The 20,842-nt window shown below is 58.0% G+C and overlaps 1 protein-coding gene across 1 annotated transcript in view; it reads left to right on the top strand.

The window, feature by feature from the left end:
• Window positions 1-308: 308 nt before the first annotated feature.
• Window positions 309-20,842, top strand: part of LOC143973800 (rho-related GTP-binding protein RhoG-like) — a 42,993-nt gene continuing 22,459 nt past the window's right edge. Inside the window, exon 1 of the mRNA XM_077474657.1 lies at window positions 309-746. The gene's annotated coding sequence lies outside the window, so the exon portion shown is untranslated. The remainder of the gene's footprint in view (window positions 747-20,842) is intronic.

Below are 20,842 nucleotides of genomic sequence, written 5' to 3'. Positions count from 1 at the left end.
ACCTCTCCTGACCACTGCTGAACCTCCCAAACCCCAAAGGACCTTCAGGACCCCGCAATACCCAGAAGACTTCTCCTGACCACTGCTGAACCTCCCAAACCCCAAAGGACCTCTCCTGACCACTTCAGGACCCGCAATACCCAGAAGACTTCTCCTGACCACTGCTGAACCTCCCAAACCCCAAAGGACCTCTCCTGAGCACTTCAGGACCCCGCAATACCCAGAAGACCTCTCCTGACCACTGCTGAACCTCCCAAACCCCAAAGGACCTCTCCTGACCACTTCAGGACCCGCAATACCCAGAAGACCTCTCCTGACCACTGCTGAACCTCCCAAACCCCAAAGGACCTCTCCTGACCACTTCAGGACCCGCAATACCCAGAAGACTTCTCCTGACCACTGCAGGATCTAACAATTCTCATTGGACTTCTGATCTATCCGGGACCTTCCAATACCCAGAGGATCTCTCTTTGGGATTAGTAAAGTATTGCGCATCTGAATCTGAACTCCCAATACCCAGGGGGCATCTCCTGTCCACTGCGGGAACTCACAAGTCCAAAGGACCCCTTCTGGCTATTGCAGGACCTCCCAATCTCCAGAGGACCTCTACTGACCACCGATCCCCAAAACCTCCAAGAGACCAGAACTTGCTTGGGGACCTCTTTGGACACCCAGGAAACTCCTCACTTTACTAGCCAAGTCACAGCACCCGGAGGAGCCCCTTTCTGCCCCCAGAGATATGAGCGGTGAGTGTCTTCTATTTTTTATGGTTTGGTTTTTATCTTTTCCGGCACTCTCCAACAGAAGGAGAAGAACCTGCTGAGAGATGTAGTTACCATCAAGACTCTCCCTCTGGTAGGAATCTGGGTGGAGGTCCTCTAGATGAGCTCTTCCACCCTGACTAATAATGAAAGCGGAGGGTGGGGACCCGAAAATCCTCCCTCAGATTAGAGCAAATATCCATTCTACTGCACCCTCCCCCTCCAAAAACGCCTCATCCTATAGAAATAGCTCTGACATATACCGCAGTGCTGTCACATCAGTCTCTGTACCAGAGGAGCTTACACTCTAATGTTCCCATCAAAACCTCATGGTGGGAGCCCCTCATAATGGGCACAGCGGGTGTACAGACCCGGGAACTCAGCACAGGGATGGTGGGAACCCCTCATAATGGGCACAGCGGGTGTACAGACCCGGGAACTCAGCACAGGGATGGTGGGAACCCCTCATAATGGGCACAGTGGGTGTACAGACCCGGGAACTCAGCACAGGGATGGTGGGAACCCCTCATAATGGGCACAGCGGGTGTACAGACCCGGGAACTCAGCACAGGGATGGTGAGAACCCCTCATAATGGGCACGGCGGGTGTACAGACCCGGGAACTCAGCACAGGGATGCTGGGAACCCCTCATAATGGGCACAGCGGGTGTACAGACCCGGGAACTCAGCACAGGGATGGTGGGACCCCTCATAATGGGCACAGCGGGTGTACAGACCCGGGAACTCAGCACAGGGATGGTGAGAACCCCTCATAATGGGCACAGCGGGTGTACAGACCTGGGAACTCAGCACAGGGATGGTGGGAACCCCTCATAATGGGCACAGCGGGTGTACAGACCCGGGAACTCAGCACAGGGATGGTGAGAACCCCTACTAATGGGCACAGCGGGTGTACAGACCCGGGAACTCAGCACAGGGATGGTGGGAACCCCCCATTATGGGCACAGCGGGTGTACAGACCCGGGAACTTAGCACAGGGATGGCGGGAACCCCTCATAATGGGCACAGTGGGTGTACAGACCCAGGAACTCAGCACAGGGATGGTGGGAACCCCTCAAAATGGGCACAGCGGGTGTACAGACCCCGGAACTCAGCACAGGGATGGTGGGAACCCCTCATAATGGGCACAGCGGGTGTACAGACCCGGGAACTCAGCACAGGGATGGTGAGAACCCCTCATAATGGGTACAGCGGGTGTACAGACCCGGGAACTCAGCACAGGGATGGTGAGAACCCCTCATAATGGGTACAGCGGGTGTACAGACCCGGGAACTCAGCACAGGGATGGTGAGAACCCCTCATAATGGGTACAGCGGGTGTACAGACCCGGGAACTCAGCACAGGGATGGTGAGAACCCCTCATAATGGGTACAGCGGGTGTACAGACCCGGGAACTCAGCACAGGGATGGTGAGAACCCCTCATAATGGGTACAGCGGGTGTACAGACCCGGGAACTCAGCACAGGGATGGTGAGAACCCCTCATAATGGGCACAGCGGGTGTACAGACCCGGGATCTCAACACAGGGAAGGTTGAGAACCCCTCATAATGGGCACAGCGGGTGTACAGACCCGGGAACTCGGCACAGGGATGGTGGGAACCCCTCATAATGGGCACAGCGGGTGTACAGACCCGGGAACTCGGCACAGGGATGGTGGGAACCCCTCATAATGGGCACAGCAGGTGTACAGACCCGGGAACTCGGCACAGGGATGGTGGGAACCCCTCATAATGGGCACAGCGGGTGTACAGACCCGGGAACTCAGCACAGGGATGGTGAGAACCCCTCATAATGGGCACAGCGGGTGTACAGACCCGGGAACTCAGCACAGGGATGGTGAGAACCCCTCATAATGGGCACAGCGGGTGTACAGACCCGGGAACTCGGCACAGGGATGGTGAGAACCCCTCATAATGGGCACAGCGGGTGTACAGACCCGGGAACTCAGCACAGGGATGGTGAGAACCCCTCATAATGGGTACAGCGGGTGTACAGACCCGGGAACTCAGCACAGGGATGGTGGGAACCCCTCATAATGGGCACAGCGGGTGTACAGACCCGGGAACTCAGCATAGGGATGGTGAGAACCCCTCATAATGGGTACAGCGGGTGTACAGACCCGGGAACTCAGCACAGGGATGGTGGGAACCCCTCATAATGGGCACAGCGGGTGTACAGACCCGGGAACTCAGCACAGGGATGGTGAGAACCCCTCATAATGGGCACAGCGGGTGTACAGACCCGGGAACTCAGCACAGGGATGGTGGGAACCCTCATAATGGGCACAGCGGGTGTACAGACCCGGGAACTCAGCACAGGGATGGTGGGAACCCCTCATAATGGGCACAGCGGGTGTACAGACCCGGGAACTCAGCACAGGGATGGTGAGAACCCCTCATAATGGGTACAGCGGGTGTACAGACCCAGGAACTCAGCACAGGGATGGTGAGAACCCCTCATAATGGGCACAGCGGGTGTACAGACCCGGGAACTCAGCACAAGGATGGTGAGAACCCCTCATAATGGGCACAGCGGGTGTACAGACCCGGGAACTCGGCACAGGGATGGTGAGAACCCCTCATAATGGGCACAGCGGGTGTACAGACCCGGGAAATCAGCACAGGGATGGTGAGAACCCCTCATAATGGGCACAGCGGGTGTACAGACCCGGGAACTCAGCACAGGGATGGTGAGAACCCCTCATAATGGGCACAGCGGGTGTACAGACCCGGGAACTCAGCACAGGGATGGTGGGAACCCCTCATAATGGGCACAGCGGGTGTACAGACCCGGGAACTCAGCACAGGGATGGTGGGAACTCCTCATAATGGGCACAGCGGGTGTACAGACCCAGCGAACTCAGCACAGGGATGGTGGGAACCCCTCATAATGGGCACAGCGGGTGTACAGACCCAGGAACTCGGCACAGGGATGGTGGGAACCCCTCATAATGGGCACAGCGGGTGTACAGACCCAGGAGCTCAGCACAGGGATGGTGGGAACCCCTCATAATGGGCACAGCGGGTGTACAGACTCGGGAACTCGGCACAGGGATGGTGGGAACCCCTCATAATGGGCACAGCGGGTGTACAGACTCGGGAACTCGGCACAGGGATGGTGGGAACCCCTCATAATGGGCACAGCGGGTGTACAGACTCGGGAACTCGGCACAGGGATGGTGGGAACCCCTCATAATGGGCACAGCGGGTGTACAGACTCAGGAACTCGGCACAGGGATGGTGGGAACCCCTCATAATGGGCACAGTGGGTGTAAAGACTCGGGAACTCGGCACAGGGATGGTGGGAACCCCTCATAATGGGCACAGCGGGTGTACAGACTCGGGAACTCGGCACAGGGATGGTGGGAACCCCTCATAATGGGCACAGCGGGTGTAAAGACCCAGGAACTCAGCACAGGGATGGTGGGAACCTCTCATAATGGGCACAGTGGGTGTACAGACCCAGGAACTCGGCACAGGGATGGTGTGAACCCCTCATAATGGGTACAGCGGGTGTACAGACCCGGGAACTCAGCACAGGGATGGTGGGAACCCCTCATAATGGGCACAGCGGGTGTACAGACCCAGGAACTCGGCACAGGGATGGTGTGAACCCCTCATAATGGGTACAGCGGGTGTACAGACCCGGGAACTCAGCACAGGGATGGTGGGAACTCCTCATAATGGGCACAGCGGGTGTACAGACCCAGCGAACTCAGCACAGGGATGGTGGGAACCCCTCATAATGGGCACAGCGGGTATACAGACCCGGGAACTCAGCACAGGGATGGTGGGAACCCCTCATAATGGGCACAGCGGGTGTACAGACCCGGGAACTCAGCACAGGGATGGTGGGAACCCCTCATAATGGGCACAGCGGGTGTACAGACTCGGGAACTCGGCACAGGGATGGTGGGAACCCCTCATAATGGGCACAGCGGGTGTACAGACCCGGGAACTCATCACAGGGATGGTGGGAACCCCTCATAATGGGCACAGCGGGTGTACAGACCCGGGAACTCAGCACAGGGATGGTGGGAACCCCTCATAATGGGCACAGCGGGTGTACAGACCGGGGAACTCAGCACAGGGATGGTGGGCACCCCTCATAATGGGCACAGCGGGTGTACAGACCCGGGAACTCAGCACAGGGATGGTGGGAACCCCTCATAATGGGCACAGCGGGTGTACAGACCCAGGAACTCGGCACAGGGATGGTGGGAACCCCTCATAATGGGCACAGCGGGTGTACAGACTCGGGAACTCGGCACAGGGATGGTGGGAACCCCTCATAATGGGCACAGCGGGTGTACAGACTCGGGAACTCGGCACAGGGATGGTGGGAACCCCTCATAATGGGTACAGTGGGTGTACAGACCCGGGAACTCAGCACAGGGATGGTGGGAACCCCTCATAATGGGCACAGCGGGTGTAAAGACCCAGGAACTCGGCACAGGGATGGTGGGAACCCCTCATAATGGGCACAGCGGGTGTACAGACCCGGGAACACAGCACAGGGATGGTGGGAACCCCTCATAATGGGCACAGCGGGTGTACAGACCCAGGAACTCGGCACAGGGATGGTGGGAACCCCTCATAATGGGCACAGCGGGTGTACAGACTCGGGAACTCGGCACAGGGATGGTGGGAACCCCTCATAATGGGCACAGCGGGTGTACAGACTCGGGAACTCGGCACAGGGATGGTGGGAACCCCTCATAATGGGTACAGTGGGTGTACAGACCCGGGAACTCAGCACAGGGATGGTGGGAACCCCTCATAATGGGCACAGCGGGTGTAAAGACCCGGGAACTCAGCACAGGGATGGTGGGAACCCCTCATAATGGGCACAGCGGGTGTACAGACCCGGGAACTCAGCACAGGGATGGTGGGAACCCCTCATAATGGGCACAGCGGGTGTAAAGACCCGGGAACTCAGCACAGGGATGGTGGGAACCTCTCATAATGGGCACAGCGGGTGTACAGACCCAGCGAACTCAGCACAGGGATGGTGGGAACCCCTCATAATGGGCACAGCGGGTGTACAGACCCAGCGAACTCAGCACAGGGATGGTGGGAACCCCTCATAATGGGCACAGCGGGTGTACAGACCCGGGAACTCAGCACAGGGATGGTGGGAACCCCTCATAATGGGCACAGCGGGTGTACAGACCCGGGAACTCAGCACAGGGATGGTGGGAACCCCTCATAATGGGCACAGCGGGTGTACAGACCCGGGAACTCAGCACAGGGATGGTGGGAACCCCTCATAATGGGCACAGCGGGTGTACAGACCCGGGAACTCAGCACAGGGATGGTGGGAACCCCTCATAATGGGCACAGCGGGTGTACAGACCCGGGAACTCAGCACAGGGATGGTGGGAACCCCTCATAATGGGCACAGCGGGTGTACAGACCCAGGAACTCAGCACAGGGATGGTGGGATTATCATCTGTGTCCCCCAGGAGGATTCATGCTCTCTGTTGGTCTCGGTGTCACCAGGAGATGGTTTGATGAAATTATGTTACAGGTTGAATGCTCCATCTGATCCTGGTCTGTGGATGGAGCCAATCACAGGGGGTCGGCTGTGTGATGTCATTATATATGCCAGATAAGCTCACTCTTTTATTGGAGGATTCCAGTGATCACTCCCTCATGCTGCTCATAGTGACAACGTTCTGCTCATACCTACTGGAGGAATTTACACTACTTTTTCTCCACCACAGCAACCACCCTCTGTGCCACCACCAGCCCCCCCCCCCCCCCCCCGCACCAACCCCCCACTGTGCCACCAATCCCCCTCCACCGCACCAATCTCCCTCTGCGCCACCAGCCCCCTCCACCGACAGCCCCTTGTTTCCAGTGAAGGAGCCCTGAACCATAGACAGCCCCTTGTTTCCAGGGAAGGAGCCCTGAACCATAGACAGCTCTTTGTCTCCAGGGGGAGGAGCCCTGAACCATAGACAGCCCCTTGTTTCCAGGGAAGGAGCCCTGAACCATAGACAGCTCTTTGTCTCCAGGGAAGGAGCCCTGAACCATAGACAGCTCTTTGTCTCCAGGGGGAGGAGCCCTGAACCATAGACAGCCCCTTGTCTCTAGGTAAGGATCCCAGAGCCACGCACAGCCCTTGTCTCCAGGGGAAGGAGCCCTGAACCATAGACAGCCCTTTGTACCCAAAAAGGAGCCCTGAACCATAGACAGCCCCTTGTTTCCGGAGAAGGAGCCCTGAACCATAGACAGCCCCTTGTTTCCAGGGAAGGAGCCCTGAACCATAGACAGCCCCTTGTTTCCAGGGAAGGACCCCAGAGCCACACACAGCCCTTGTCTCCAGGGGAAGGAGCCCTGAACCATAGACAGCCCTTTGTCTCTAGGTAAGGACCCCAGAGCCACACATAGCCCTTGTCTCCAGGGGAAGGGGCCCTGAACTATAGACAGCCCCTTGTCTCTAGGTAAGGACCCCAGAGCCACACACAGCCCTCGTCTCCAGGGGAAGGAGCCCTGAACCATAGACAGCACTTTGTCTCCTGAAAGGAGCCCTGAACCATAGACAGCCCCTTGTTTCCAGGGAAGGAGCCCTGAACCATAGACAGCCCCTTGTCTCTAGGTAAGGACCCCAGAGCCACACACAGCCCTTGTCTCCAGGGGAAGGAGCCCTGAACCATAGACAGCACTTTGTCTCCAGGAAGGAGCCCTGGACCATAGACAGCCCCTTGTTTCCAGGGAAGGAGCCCTGAACCATAGACAGCCCTTTGTCTCCAGGGGAAGGAGCCTTGAACCATAGACAGCCCTTTGTCTCCAGGGGGAGGAGCCCTGAACCATAGACAGCCCCTTGTCTCTAGGTAAGGATCCCAGAGCCACACACAGCCCTTGTCTCCAGGGGAAGGAGCCCTGAACCATAGACAGCCCTTTGTACCCAAAAAGGAGCCCTGAACCATAGACAGACCCTTGTACCCAAAAAGGAGCCCTGAACCATAGACAGCCCCTTGTTTCCGGAGAAGGAGCCCTGAACCATAGACAGCCCTTTGACTCCAGGAAGGAGCACTGAGCTATGGACAGCCCCTTGTTTCCAGGGAAGGAGCCCTGAACCATAGACAGCCCCTTGTTTCCAGGGAAGGAGCCCTGAACCATAGACAGCCCCTTGTTTCCAGGGAAGGACCCCAGAGCCACACACAGCCCTTGTCTCCAGGGGAAGGAGCCCTGAACCATAGACAGCCCTTTGTCTCTAGGTAAGGACCCCAGAGCCACACATAGCCCTTGTCTCCAGGGGAAGGGGCCCTGAACTATAGACAGCCCCTTGTCTCTAGGTAAGGACCCCAGAGCCACACACAGCCCTCGTCTCCAGGGGAAGGAGCCCTGAACCATAGACAGCACTTTGTCTCCTGAAAGGAGCCCTGAACCATAGACAGCCCCTTGTTTCCAGGGAAGGAGCCCTGAACCATAGACAGCCCCTTGTCTCTAGGTAAGGACCCCAGAGCCACACACAGCCCTTGTCTCCAGGGGAAGGAGCCCTGAACCATAGACAGCACTTTGTCTCCAGGAAGGAGCCCTGGACCATAGACAGCCCCTTGTTTCCAGGGAAGGAGCCCTGAACCATAGACAGCCCTTTGTCTCCAGGGGAAGGAGCCTTGAACCATAGACAGCCCTTTGTCTCCAGGGGGAGGAGCCCTGAACCATAGACAGCCCCTTGTCTCTAGGTAAGGATCCCAGAGCCACACACAGCCCTTGTCTCCAGGGGAAGGAGCCCTGAACCATAGACAGCCCCTTGGCTCTAGGTAAGGATCCCAGAGCCACACACAGCCCTTGTCTCCAGGGGAAGGAGCCCTGAACCATAGACAGCCCTTTGTACCCAAAAAGGAGCCCTGAACCATAGACAGACCCTTGTACCCAAAAAGGAGCCCTGAACCATAGACAGCCCCTTGTTTCCGGAGAAGGAGCCCTGAACCATAGACAGCCCTTTGACTCCAGGAAGGAGCACTGAGCTATAGACAGCCCCTTGTTTCCAGGGAAGGAGCCCTGAACCATAGACAGCCCCTTGTTTCCAGGGAAGGACCCCAGAGCCACACACAGCCCTTCTCTCCAGGGGAAGGAGCCCTGAACCATAGACAGCCCTTTGTCTCTAGGTAAGGACCCCAGAGCCACACATAGCCCTTGTCTCCAGGGGAAGGGGCCCTGAACTATAGACAGCCCCTTGTCTCTAGGTAAGGACCCCAGAGCCACACACAGCCCTTGTCTCCAGGGGAAGGAGCCCTGAACCATAGACAGCACTTTGTCTCCAGGAAGGAGCCCTGGACCATAGACAGACCCTTGTTTCCAGGGAAGGAGCCCTGAACCATAGACAGCCCCTTGTTTCCAGGGAAGGAGCCCTGAACCATAGACAACCCCTTGTTTCCAGGGAAGGAGCCCTGAACCATAGACAGCCCCTTGTTTCCAGGGAAGGAGCCCTGAACCATAGACAGCCCCTTGTTTCCAGGGAAGGAGCCCTGAACTATAGACATCCCCTTGTCTCCATGTAAGGAGCCCAGAGCCACACACAGCTCTTGTTTCCAGGGGAAGGAGCCTTGAACCATAAACAGCCCTCTGTCTCCAGGGGAAGGAGCCCTGAACCATAAACAGCCCCTTGGCTCTAGGTAAGGATCCCAGAGCCACACACAGCCCTTGTCTCCAGGGGAAGGAGCCCTGAACCATAGACAGACCCTTGTACCCAAAAAGGAGCCCTGAACCATAGACAGCCTCTTGTTTCCGGAGAAGGAGCCCTGAACCATAGACAGCCCTTTGACTCCAGGAAGGAGCACTAAGCTATAGACAGCCCCTTGTTTCCAGGGAAAGGAGCCCTGAACCATAGAAGTCCTCTAGTTTCCAGGGGAAGGAGCCCTGAACCATAGACAGCACTTTGTCTCCAGGGGGAGGAGCCCTGAACCATAGACAGCCCTTTGGCTCCAGGGGAAGGAGCCCTGAACCATAGACAGCTCCTTGCTTGTTTCCAGGGAAGGAGCCCTGAACCATAGACAGCCCCTTGTTTCCAGGGAAGGAGCCCTGAACCATAGACAGCCCCTTGTTTCCAGGGAAGGAGCCCTGAACCATAGAAAGACTCGTTTACAGGGGAAGGAGCCCTGAACCATAGACAGCCCTTTGTCTCCATGGGGAGGAGCCCTGAACAATAGACAGCCCTTTGTCTTCAGGGGAAGGAGCCCTGAACCATAGACAGCCCTTTGTTTCCAGGGAAGGAGCCCTGAACCATAGACAGCCCCTTGTTTCCAGGGAAGGAGCCCTGAACCATAGAAAGCCTCTTGTTTCCAGGGGAAGGAACCCTGAACCATAGACAGCCCTTTGTCTCCAAGGGGAGGAGCCCTGAACCATAGACAGCCCTTTGTTTCCAGGGAAGGAGCCCTGAACCATAGACAGCCCTTTGTTTCCAGGGAAGGAGCCCTGAACCATAGACATACCCTTGTTTCCAGGGAAGGAGCCCTGAACCATAGAAAGCCTCTTGTTTCCAGGGGAAGGAGCCCATAACCATAGCCAGCCATTTGTCCCCAGGAAGGAGCCCTGAACTATAGACAGCCCCTTGTCTCCAGGGAAGGGGCCCTGAACCATAGTCAGCCCTTTGGCTCCAGGGGAAGGGGCCCTTAACCATAGTCAGCCCCTTGTCTCCAGGGGAAGGGGCCGTTAACCATAGTCAGCCCTTTGTCTCCAGGGGAAGGGGCCCTGAACCATAGTCAGCCCTTTGTCTCCAGGAAGGAGCCCTGAACCATAGACAGCTTTGTGTCTCCATGAAGATAAACTGAACCCTAGACAGCCCCTTGACCCGATGATCTGTGCACACCTGTACAGTCAGGATACCGGTTTTCCGTAAAATGTGGACCCGGGTTTCAAAGGTTTATCCCTCCCCAGAATCTACAGAGACTCCAGGTTCCATGACCTGAATCTTGGGATAAGAGCCTTCATCCCGCCCCAGTCACTACAAAGACTCCGGGTTCCATGACCTGATTCCCAGGATTGGAGGCTTCATCCCTCCCCAGGCTCTACAGAGACTCCGGGTTCCAGAACCTGAATCTCGAGATTAGAGGCTTCATCCCGCCCCAGTCACTACAAAGACTCCGGGTTCCAGAACCTGAATCTCGAGATTAGAGGCTTCATCCCGCCCCAGTCACTACAAAGACTCCGGGTTCCAGAACCTGAATCTCGAGATTAGAGGCTTCATCCCTCCCCAGGCTCTACAGAGACTCCGGGTTCCAGAACCTGAATCTCGAGATTAGAGGCTTCATCCCGCCCCAGTCACTACAAAGACTCCGGGTTCCAGAACCTGATTCTCGGGATTAGAGGGTTCATCCCTCCCCAGGCTCTACAGAGACTCCGGGTTCCAGAACCTGAATCTCGAGATTAGAGGCTTCATCCCGCCCCAGTCACTACAAAGACTCCGGGTTCCAGAACCTGATTCTCGAGATTAGAGGCTTCATCCCGCCCCAGTCACTACAAAGACTCCGGGTTCCAGAACCTGAATCTCGAGATTAGAGGCTTCATCCCTCCACAGGCTCTACAGAGACTCCGGGTTCCAGAACCTGAATCTCGAGATTAGAGGCTTCATCCCTCCACAGGCTCTACAGAGACTCCGGGTTCCAGAACCTGAATCTCGAGATTAGAGGCTTCATCCCTCCACAGGCTCTACAGAGACTCCGGGTTCCAGAACCTGAATCTCGAGATTAGAGGCTTCATCCCTCCACAGGCTCTACAGAGACTCCGGGTTCCAGAACCTGAATCTCGAGATTAGAGGCTTCATCCCTCCACAGGCTCTACAGAGACTCCGGGTTCCAGAACCTGAATCTCGAGATTAGAGGCTTCATCCCTCCACAGGCTCTACAGAGACTCCGGGTTCCAGAACCTGAATCTCGAGATTAGAGGCTTCATCCCGCCCCAGTCACTACAAAGACTCCGGGTTCCAGAACCTGAATCTCGAGATTAGAGGCTTCATCCCTCCACAGGCTCTACAGAGACTCCGGGTTCCAGAACCTGAATCTCGAGATTAGAGGCTTCATCCCTCCACAGGCTCTACAGAGACTCCGGGTTCCAGAACCTGAATCTCGAGATTAGAGGCTTCATCCCTCCACAGGCTCTACAGAGACTCCGGGTTCCAGAACCTGAATCTCGAGATTAGAGGCTTCATCCCTCCACAGGCTCTACAGAGACTCCGGGTTCCAGAACCTGATTCAGGAAAACTCAGAACAGACATCCTGGAGCCCCTCAACCCGTATGAGTAAGAAGCCCAGATGACCTCTTAGCCGAATCCGTCGGAATGTGTCCTATTGGACCGTGTCGTCAGATAATCCGACTGTGTGTGGTCTGCATCGGACTGATTCCATCGGACCCAATTTTTCAACATGTTGGAAATATTTCCCGACCAACTGGGCCGGTCGGACGTAATCCGATCATGTGTAGAGAATTCCGATCGGACCAAGTGCCACGCATGCTCAGATCAAATTCCTACACCAAAGCTATTGGCTACTAGCCTGAATGTAGTCCCATCGTAACCAAATAACGTCATCACGTTCTGAAAGATCGGATTTTTCGCCAACTTGGCCCAACCGTGTGTATGCAACAGTTTCGGACACAATCCGTCAGACTAAATCTGACGGACAAAATCCGACGGATTTGGTTGGCAAAATCTCCGACCGTGTGTACAGGGCGCCTCCCTCTGGAACTCTTTATTATCACACCTCTCTGGCGGGTCCAATCTCATAGTTCTGGGGAGTCTCGTTATATATAGTCGGCGGCGTCCTGTTGGTCGGAGTTCCTCTTTAGCTCAGGAAGTGACTGACATGAAACTCTCAGTAGAAGAAAACCGCAAAGATGGAAGAAAGAAACGAGAAACAATACGTGTGACTTCCTGCACGACGCACTGCCCTTCCTCCGCTATGTGTCTGCGAGGAGGGGGAGGGGCGAGTTCTCCCGATCTGAGATTGTCACCGATATATTCCAGACTGACCGCACACCTTACAATCTGATTGTACAATCCCCACCAGGCTGACCACACACCTTACAATCTAATTGTACAATCTCCATCAGGCTGACCACACACCTTACAATCTGATTGTACAATTTCCATCATACTGACCGCACACCTTACAATCTGATTGTACAATCTTCATCATACTGACCGCACACCTTACAATCTGATTGTACAATCCCCACCAGGCTGACCACACACCTTACAATCTAATTGTACAATCTCCATCAGGCTGACCACACACCTTACAATCTGATTGTACAATTTCCATCATACTGACCGCACACCTTACAATCTGATTGTACAATCTTCATCATACTGACCGCACACCTTACAATCTGATTGTACAATCCCCACCAGGCTGACCACACACCTTACAATCTGATTGTACAATTTCCATCATACTGACCGCACACCTTACAATCTAATTGTACAATCTTCATCATACTGACCACACACCTTACAATCTAATTGTACAATCTCCATCATACTGACCGCACACCTTACAATCTAATTGTACAATCTTCATCATACTGACCACACACCTTACAATCTAATTGTACAATCTCCACCAGGCTGACCACACACCTTACAATCTGATTGTACAATTTCCATCATACTGACCGCACACCTTACAATCTAATTGTACAATCTTCATCATACTGACCACACACCTTACAATCTAATTGTACAATCTCCATCAGGCTGACCGCACACCTTACAATCTGATTGTACAATTTCCATCATACTGACCGCACACCTTACAATCTGATTGTACAATCTCCACCAGGCTGACCACACACCTTACAATCTGATTGTACAATCTCCACCAGGCTGACCACACACCTTACAATCTGATTGTACAATCTCCATCATACTGACCGCACACCTTACAATCTGATTGTACAATCTCCACCAGGCTGACCACACACCTTACAATCTTTCTGCTGACAGCTAAGAGGGGGATTCCCCATTCACTTCCTGTTGTGTCTCTGGGGGCAGGACGTGGAGTTATTCCTCGGTGATCCCGCCATGAAGGTCCTTGTTCAGGCACTTCCTGTTATGGGGTGACAACACTCTTGTGGGCAGGAAGTGGCTGAAAAAAGTCTGCAGGAGATCAGCAGACAGAAGAAAGGATGGAAAACATGGAAATCCGGATTTCATTTAGAATGTCGATCATTTCAAATAAAAGAGCGAAATGAATGTTTTCCTTCTTCGGACACAGGGATTGGCTGAGGTGTGAGGGGGCGGAGCTGCAATCTGATCCTCTTATTGTTACATTGTTGTGGATTCCATCATCTAATAATGATCAATATCGGTGGATTGTCCTCTCGGTGTGAAATGCCGTCTGCCTGGCCGTAGTTGGGGGTCACAGCCAGGAAATCGGTATTCTCCCCCACATTCCCGTATCGGGGGGTTTCTATAGAGATTATTGATCAATAAAGACAGCCAATCCTGATCTATATATATATAGAGGAAGTGACATTGCGGGGGAGGGGGAGCCAATGTACAAGTGCTGGAGGTGAAGGGGTTAACACCGGGGCCCTGCTTGGAGGAAGTGGGGGAGGGGCGGCTTGTGAAATGGCCTTTTCCGTAATAGTTGGGTGTAACGCCCTTTGTAGCATCGGGGCCCTGAATTATGGGGCCCCTGACAGCTCTTCTGGGGGGTGGAATTATGGGGCCCCTGACAGCTCTTCTGGGGGGTGGAATTATGGGGCCCCTGACAGCTCTTCTGGGGGGTGGAATTATGGGGCCCCTGACAGCTCTTCTGGGGGCGGAATTATGGGGCCCCTGACAGCTCTTCTGGGGGGTGGAATTATGGGGCCCCTGACAGCTCTTCTGGGGGCGGAATTATGGGGCCCCTGACCGCTCTTCTGAGGGGGTGGAATTATGGGGCCCCTGACAGCTCTTCTGGGTGGGTGGAATTATGGGGCCCCTGACCGCTCTTCTGAGGGGGTGGAATTATGGGGCCCCTGACCGCACTTCTGGGGGGTGAACACTGACCCCAAATGTTACCTCGACACCGACCCCGAGTGTATCCCGACACCGACCCCGAGTGTATCCCGACACCGACCCCGAGTGTATCCCCGACACCGATCCCGAGTGTTACCCCGACACCGACCCCGAGTGTTACCCCGACACCGACCCCCGAGTGTTACCCCGACACCGACCCCGAGTGTATCCCCGACACCGACCCCGAGTGTATCCCCGACACCGACCCCGAGTGTTACCCCGACACCGACCCCGAGTGTTACCCCGACACCGACCCCGAGTGTATCCCCGACACCGACCCCGAGTGTTACCCCGACACCGACCCCCGAGTGTATCCCGACACCGACCCCGAGTGTATCCCCGACACCGATCCCGAGTGTATCCCCGACACCGACCCCGAGTGTTACCCCGACACCGACCCCGAGTGTTACCCCGACACCGACCCCGAGTGTATCCCCGACACCGACCCCGAGTGTTACCCCGACACCGACCCCCGAGTGTTACCCCGACACCGACCCCCGAGTGTATCCCGACACCGACCCCGAGTGTATCCCCGACACCGATCCCGAGTGTTACCCCGACACCGACCCCGAGTGTTACCCCGACACCGACCCCCGAGTGTATCCCGACACCGACCCCGAGTGTATCCCCGACACCGATCCCGAGTGTTACCCCGACACCGACCCCGAGTGTATCCCCGACACCGATCCCGAGTGTTACCCCGACACCGACCCCCGAGTGTATCCCCGACACCGATCCCGAGTGTATCCCCGACACCGATCCCGAGTGTATCCTCGACACCGTCCCCGAATGTAACCCAGACACCGAGTGTTACCCCGACACCGACCCCCGAGTGTATCCCGACACCGACCCCGAGTGTATCCCCGACACCGATCCCGAGTGTTACCCCGACACTGACCCCGAGTGTATCCCCGACACCGACCCCGAGTGTTACACCGACCCCGAGTGTTACCCCGACACCGACCCAGAGTGTTACCCCGACACCGACCCCGAGTGTATCCCCGACACCGACCCCGAGTGTATCCCCGACACCGACCCCGAGTGTTACCCCGACACCGACCCCGAGTGTATCCCCGACACCGACCCCGAGTGTTACCCCGACACCGACCCCGAGTGTATCCCCGACACCGACCCCGAGTGTATCCCCGACACCGACCCCGAGTGTATCCCCGACACCGACCCCGAGTGTATCCCCGACACCGATCCCGAGTGTATCCCCGACACCGACCCCGAGTGTTACCCCGACACCGACCCCGAGTGTATCCCCGACACCGACCCCGAGTGTATCCCCGACACCGACCCCGAGTGTATCCCCGACACCGACCCCGAGTGTTACCCCGACACCGACCCCGAGTGTATCCCCGACACCGACCCCGAGTGTATCCCCGACACCGACCCCGAGTGTATCCCCGACACCGACCCCGAGTGTATCCCCGACACCGACCCCGAGTGTTACCCCGACACCGACCCCGAGTGTATCCCCGACACCGACCCCGAGTGTTACCCCGACACCGACCCCCGAGTGTTACCCCGACACCGACCCCCGAGTGTATCCCGACACCGACCCCGAGTGTATCCCCGACACCGATCCCGAGTGTTACCCCGACACCGACCCCGAGTGTTACCCCGACACCGACCCCCGAGTGTATCCCGACACCGACCCCGAGTGTATCCCCGACACCGATCCCGAGTGTTACCCCGACACCGACCCCGAGTGTATCCCCGACACCGATCCCGAGTGTTACCCCGACACCGACCCCCGAGTGTATCCCCGACACCGATCCCGAGTGTATCCCCGACACCGATCCCGAGTGTATCCTCGACACCGTCCCCGAATGTAACCCAGACACCGAGTGTTACCCCGACACCGACCCCCGAGTGTATCCCGACACCGACCCCGAGTGTATCCCCGACACCGATCCCGAGTGTTACCCCGACACTGACCCCGAGTGTATCCCCGACACCGACCCCGAGTGTTACACCGACCCCGAGTGTTACCCCGACACCGACCCAGAGTGTTACCCCGACACCGACCCCGAGTGTATCCCCGACACCGACCCCGAGTGTATCCCCGACACCGACCCCGAGTGTTACCCCGACACCGACCCCGAGTGTATCCCCGACACCGACCCCGAGTGTTACCCCGACACCGACCCCGAGTGTATCCCCGACACCGACCCCGAGTGTTACCCCGACACCGACCCCGAGTGTTACCCCGACACCGACCCCGAGTGTATCCCCGACACCGATCTCGAGTGTATCCCCGACACCGATCCCGAGTGTATCCCCGACACCGACCCCGAGTGTATCCCCGACACCGACCCCCGAGTGTATCCCCGACACCGACCCCGAGTGTATCCCCGACACCGACCCCCGAGTGTATCCCCGACACCGACCCCGAGTGTATCCCCGACACCGACCCCGAGTGTTACCCCGACACCGACCCCCGAGTGTATCCCCGACACCGATCCCGAGTGTATCCCCGACACCGACCCCGAGTGTTACCCCGACACCGACCCCGAGTGTATCCCCGACACCGACCCCGAGTGTTACCCCGACACCGACCCCGAGTGTTACCCCGACACCGACCCTGAGTGTTACCCCGACACCGACCCCCGAGTGTATCCCCGACACTGACCCCGAGTGTATCCCCGACACCGACCCCGAGTGTATCCCCGACACCGATCTCGAGTGTATCCCTGACACCGACCCCCGAGTGTATCCCCGACACCGACCCCGAGTGTATCCCCGACACCGATCTCGAGTGTATCCCTGACACCGATCCCGAGTGTATCCCCGACACCGACCCCGAGTGTTACCCCAACACCGACCCCGAGTGTTACCCCGACACCGACCCCGAGTGTTACCCTGACCCCGAGTGTATCCCCGATACCGACCCCGAGTGTTACCCCGACACTGACCCCGAATGTGTAACCCCGACACCGACCCCGAGTGTATTCCCGACACCGACCCCGAGTGTATCCCCGACACCGACCCCGAGTGTATCCCCGACACCGACCCCGAGTGTATCCCCGACACCGACCCGAGTGTATCCCCGAAACCGATCCCGAGTGTTACCCCGACACCGACCCCGAGTGTATCCCCGACACCGACCCCGAGTGTTACCCCGACACCGACCCCGAGTGTTACCCCGACACCGACCCCGAGTATATCCCCGACACCGACCCCGAGTGTTACCCCGACACCGACCCCCGAGTGTATCCCGACACCGACCCCGAGTGTATCCCCGACACCGATCCCGAGTGTTACCCCGACACCGACCCCGAGTGTATCCCCGACACCGACCCCCGAGTGTATCCCGACACCGACCCCGAGTGTATCCCCGACACCGATCCTGAGTGTTACCCCGACACCGACCCCGAGTGTATCCCCGACACCGACCCCCGAGTGTATCCCGACACCGACCCCGAGTGTATCCCCGACACCGATCCCGAGTGTTACCCCGACACCGACCCCCGAGTGTATCCCGACACCGACCCCGAGTGTATCCCCGACACCGATCCTGAGTGTTACCCCGACACCGACCCCGAGTGTATCCCCGACACCGACCCCGAGTGTTACCCCGACACCGACCCCGAGTGTTACCCCGACACCGACCCCGAGTGTATCCCCGACACCGACCCCGAGTGTTACCCCGACACCGACCCCGAGTGTTACCCCGACACCGACCCCGAGTGTATCCCCGACACCGATCTCGAGTGTATCCCCGACACCGATCCCGAGTGTATCCCCGACACCGACCCCGAGTGTATCCCCGACACCGACCCCCGAGTGTATCCCCGACACCGATCCCGAGTGTATCCCCGACACCGACCCCGAGTGTTACCCCGACACCGACCCCGAGTGTATCCCCGACACCGATCTCGAGTGTATCCCTGACATCGACCCCCGAGTGTATCCCCGACACCGATCCCGAGTGTATCCCCGACACCGACCCCGAGTGTATCCCCGACACCGAGTGTTACCCCGACACCGATCCCGAGTGTATCCCCGACACCGACCCCGAGTGTATCCCCGACACCGATCCCGAGTGTTACCCCGACACCGACCCCCGAGTGTATCCCCGACACCGACCCCGAGTGTATCCCCGACACCGACCCCGAGTGTTACCCCGACACCGACCCCGAGTGTATCCCCGACACCGACCCCGAGTGTTACCCCGACACCGACCCCCGAGTGTATCCTCGACACCGATCCCGAGTGTATCCCCGACACCGACCCCGAGTGTTACCCCGACACCGACCCCGAGTGTATCCCCGACACCGACCCCGAGTGTTACCCCGACACCGACCCCGAGTGTTACCCCGACACCGACCCTGAGTGTTACCCCGACCCCCGAGTGTATCCCCGACACCGACCCCGAGTGTATCCCCGACACCGATCTCGAGTGTATCCCTGACACCGACCCCCGAGTGTATCCCCGACACCGATCCCGAGTGTATCCCCGACACCGACCCCGAGTGTTACCCCAACACCGACCCCGAGTGTTACCCCGACACCGACCCCGAGTGTTACCCTGACCCCGAGTGTATCCCCGATACCGACCCCGAGTGTTACCCCGACACTGACCCCGAATGTGTAACCCCGACACCGACCCCGAGTGTATTCCCGACACCGACCCCGAGTGTATCCCCGACACTGACCCCGAGTGTATCCCCGACACCGACCCCGAGTGTATCCCCGACACCGACCCGAGTGTATCCCCGAAACCGACCCCGAGTGTATCCCCGAAACCGACCCCGAGTGTATCCCCGAAACCGACCCCGAGTGTAACCTCGACACCGACCCCGAGTGTAACCCCGACATCCGACCCCGAGTGTAACCCCGACATCCGACCCCGAGTGTTACCCCGACACCGACCCCGAGTGTATCCCCGACACCGACCCGAGTGTATCCCCGAAACCGACCCCGAGTGTATCCCCGAAACCGACCCCGAGTGTAACCTCGACACCGACCCCGAGTGTAACCCCGACATCCGACCCCGAGTGTAACCCCGACATCCGACCCCGAGTGTTACCCCGACACCGACCCCCGAGTGTATCCCCGACACCGACCCCCGAGTGTATCCCCGACACCGACCCCGAGTGTATCCCTGACACCGACCCCGAGTGTATCCCCGACCCCGAGTGTAACCCCGACATCCAACCCCGAGTGTTACCCCGACACCGACCCCGAGTGTTACCCCGACACCGACCCCGGGCGTTACCCTGACACCGACCCCGAGTGTATCCTCGACACCGACCCCGAGTGTATCCCCGACCCCGCCCCCGAGTGTATCCCCGACACCGACCGAGTGTTACCCCGACACCGACCCCGAGTGTTACCCCGACACCGACCCCGAGTGTTACCCCGACACCGACCCCGAGTGTTACCCCGACCCCGAGTGTATCCCCGATACCGACCCCGAGTGTTACCCCGACACCGACCCCGAGTGTATTCCCGACACCGACCCCGGGTGTATCCCCGACACCGACCCCAAGTGTATCCCCGACACCGACCCCAAGTGTATCCCCGACACCGACCCCAAGTGTATCCCCGACACCGACCCCGAGTGTTACCTCCACACCGACCCCGAGTGTAACCTCGACACCGACCCCGAGTGTTACCCCGACACCAACCCCGAGTGCATCCCCGATACCGACCCCAAGTGTTACCCCGACACCGACCCCGAGTGTAACCCCGACACCGAGTGTATCCCCGACACCGACCCCGAGTGTATCCCCGACACCGACCCCGAGTGTATCCCCGACACCGACCCCGAGTGTATCCCCGACACCGACCCCGAGTGTATCCCCGACACCGACCCCGAGTGTATCCCCGACACCGACCCCGAGTGTTACCCCGACACCGACCCCGAGTGTATCCCCGACACCGACCCCGAGTGTTACCCCGACACCGACCCCCGAGTGTATCCCCGACACCGATCCCGAGTGTATCCCCGACACCGACCCCGAGTGTTACCCCGACACCGACCCCGAGTGTATCCCCGACACCGACCCCGAGTGTTACCCCGACACCGACCCCGAGTG

Source organism: Lithobates pipiens, unplaced genomic scaffold (genome assembly GCF_037356315.1).
Source record: "Lithobates pipiens isolate NorthernLeopardFrog02 unplaced genomic scaffold, aLitPip1_a1.2 Scaffold_117, whole genome shotgun sequence".
Lineage (NCBI taxonomy): Eukaryota > Metazoa > Chordata > Amphibia > Anura > Ranidae > Lithobates > Lithobates pipiens.
The sequence above is the reverse complement of the archived record's forward strand: the minus strand, read 5'-3'. Positions and strand labels throughout refer to the sequence as shown.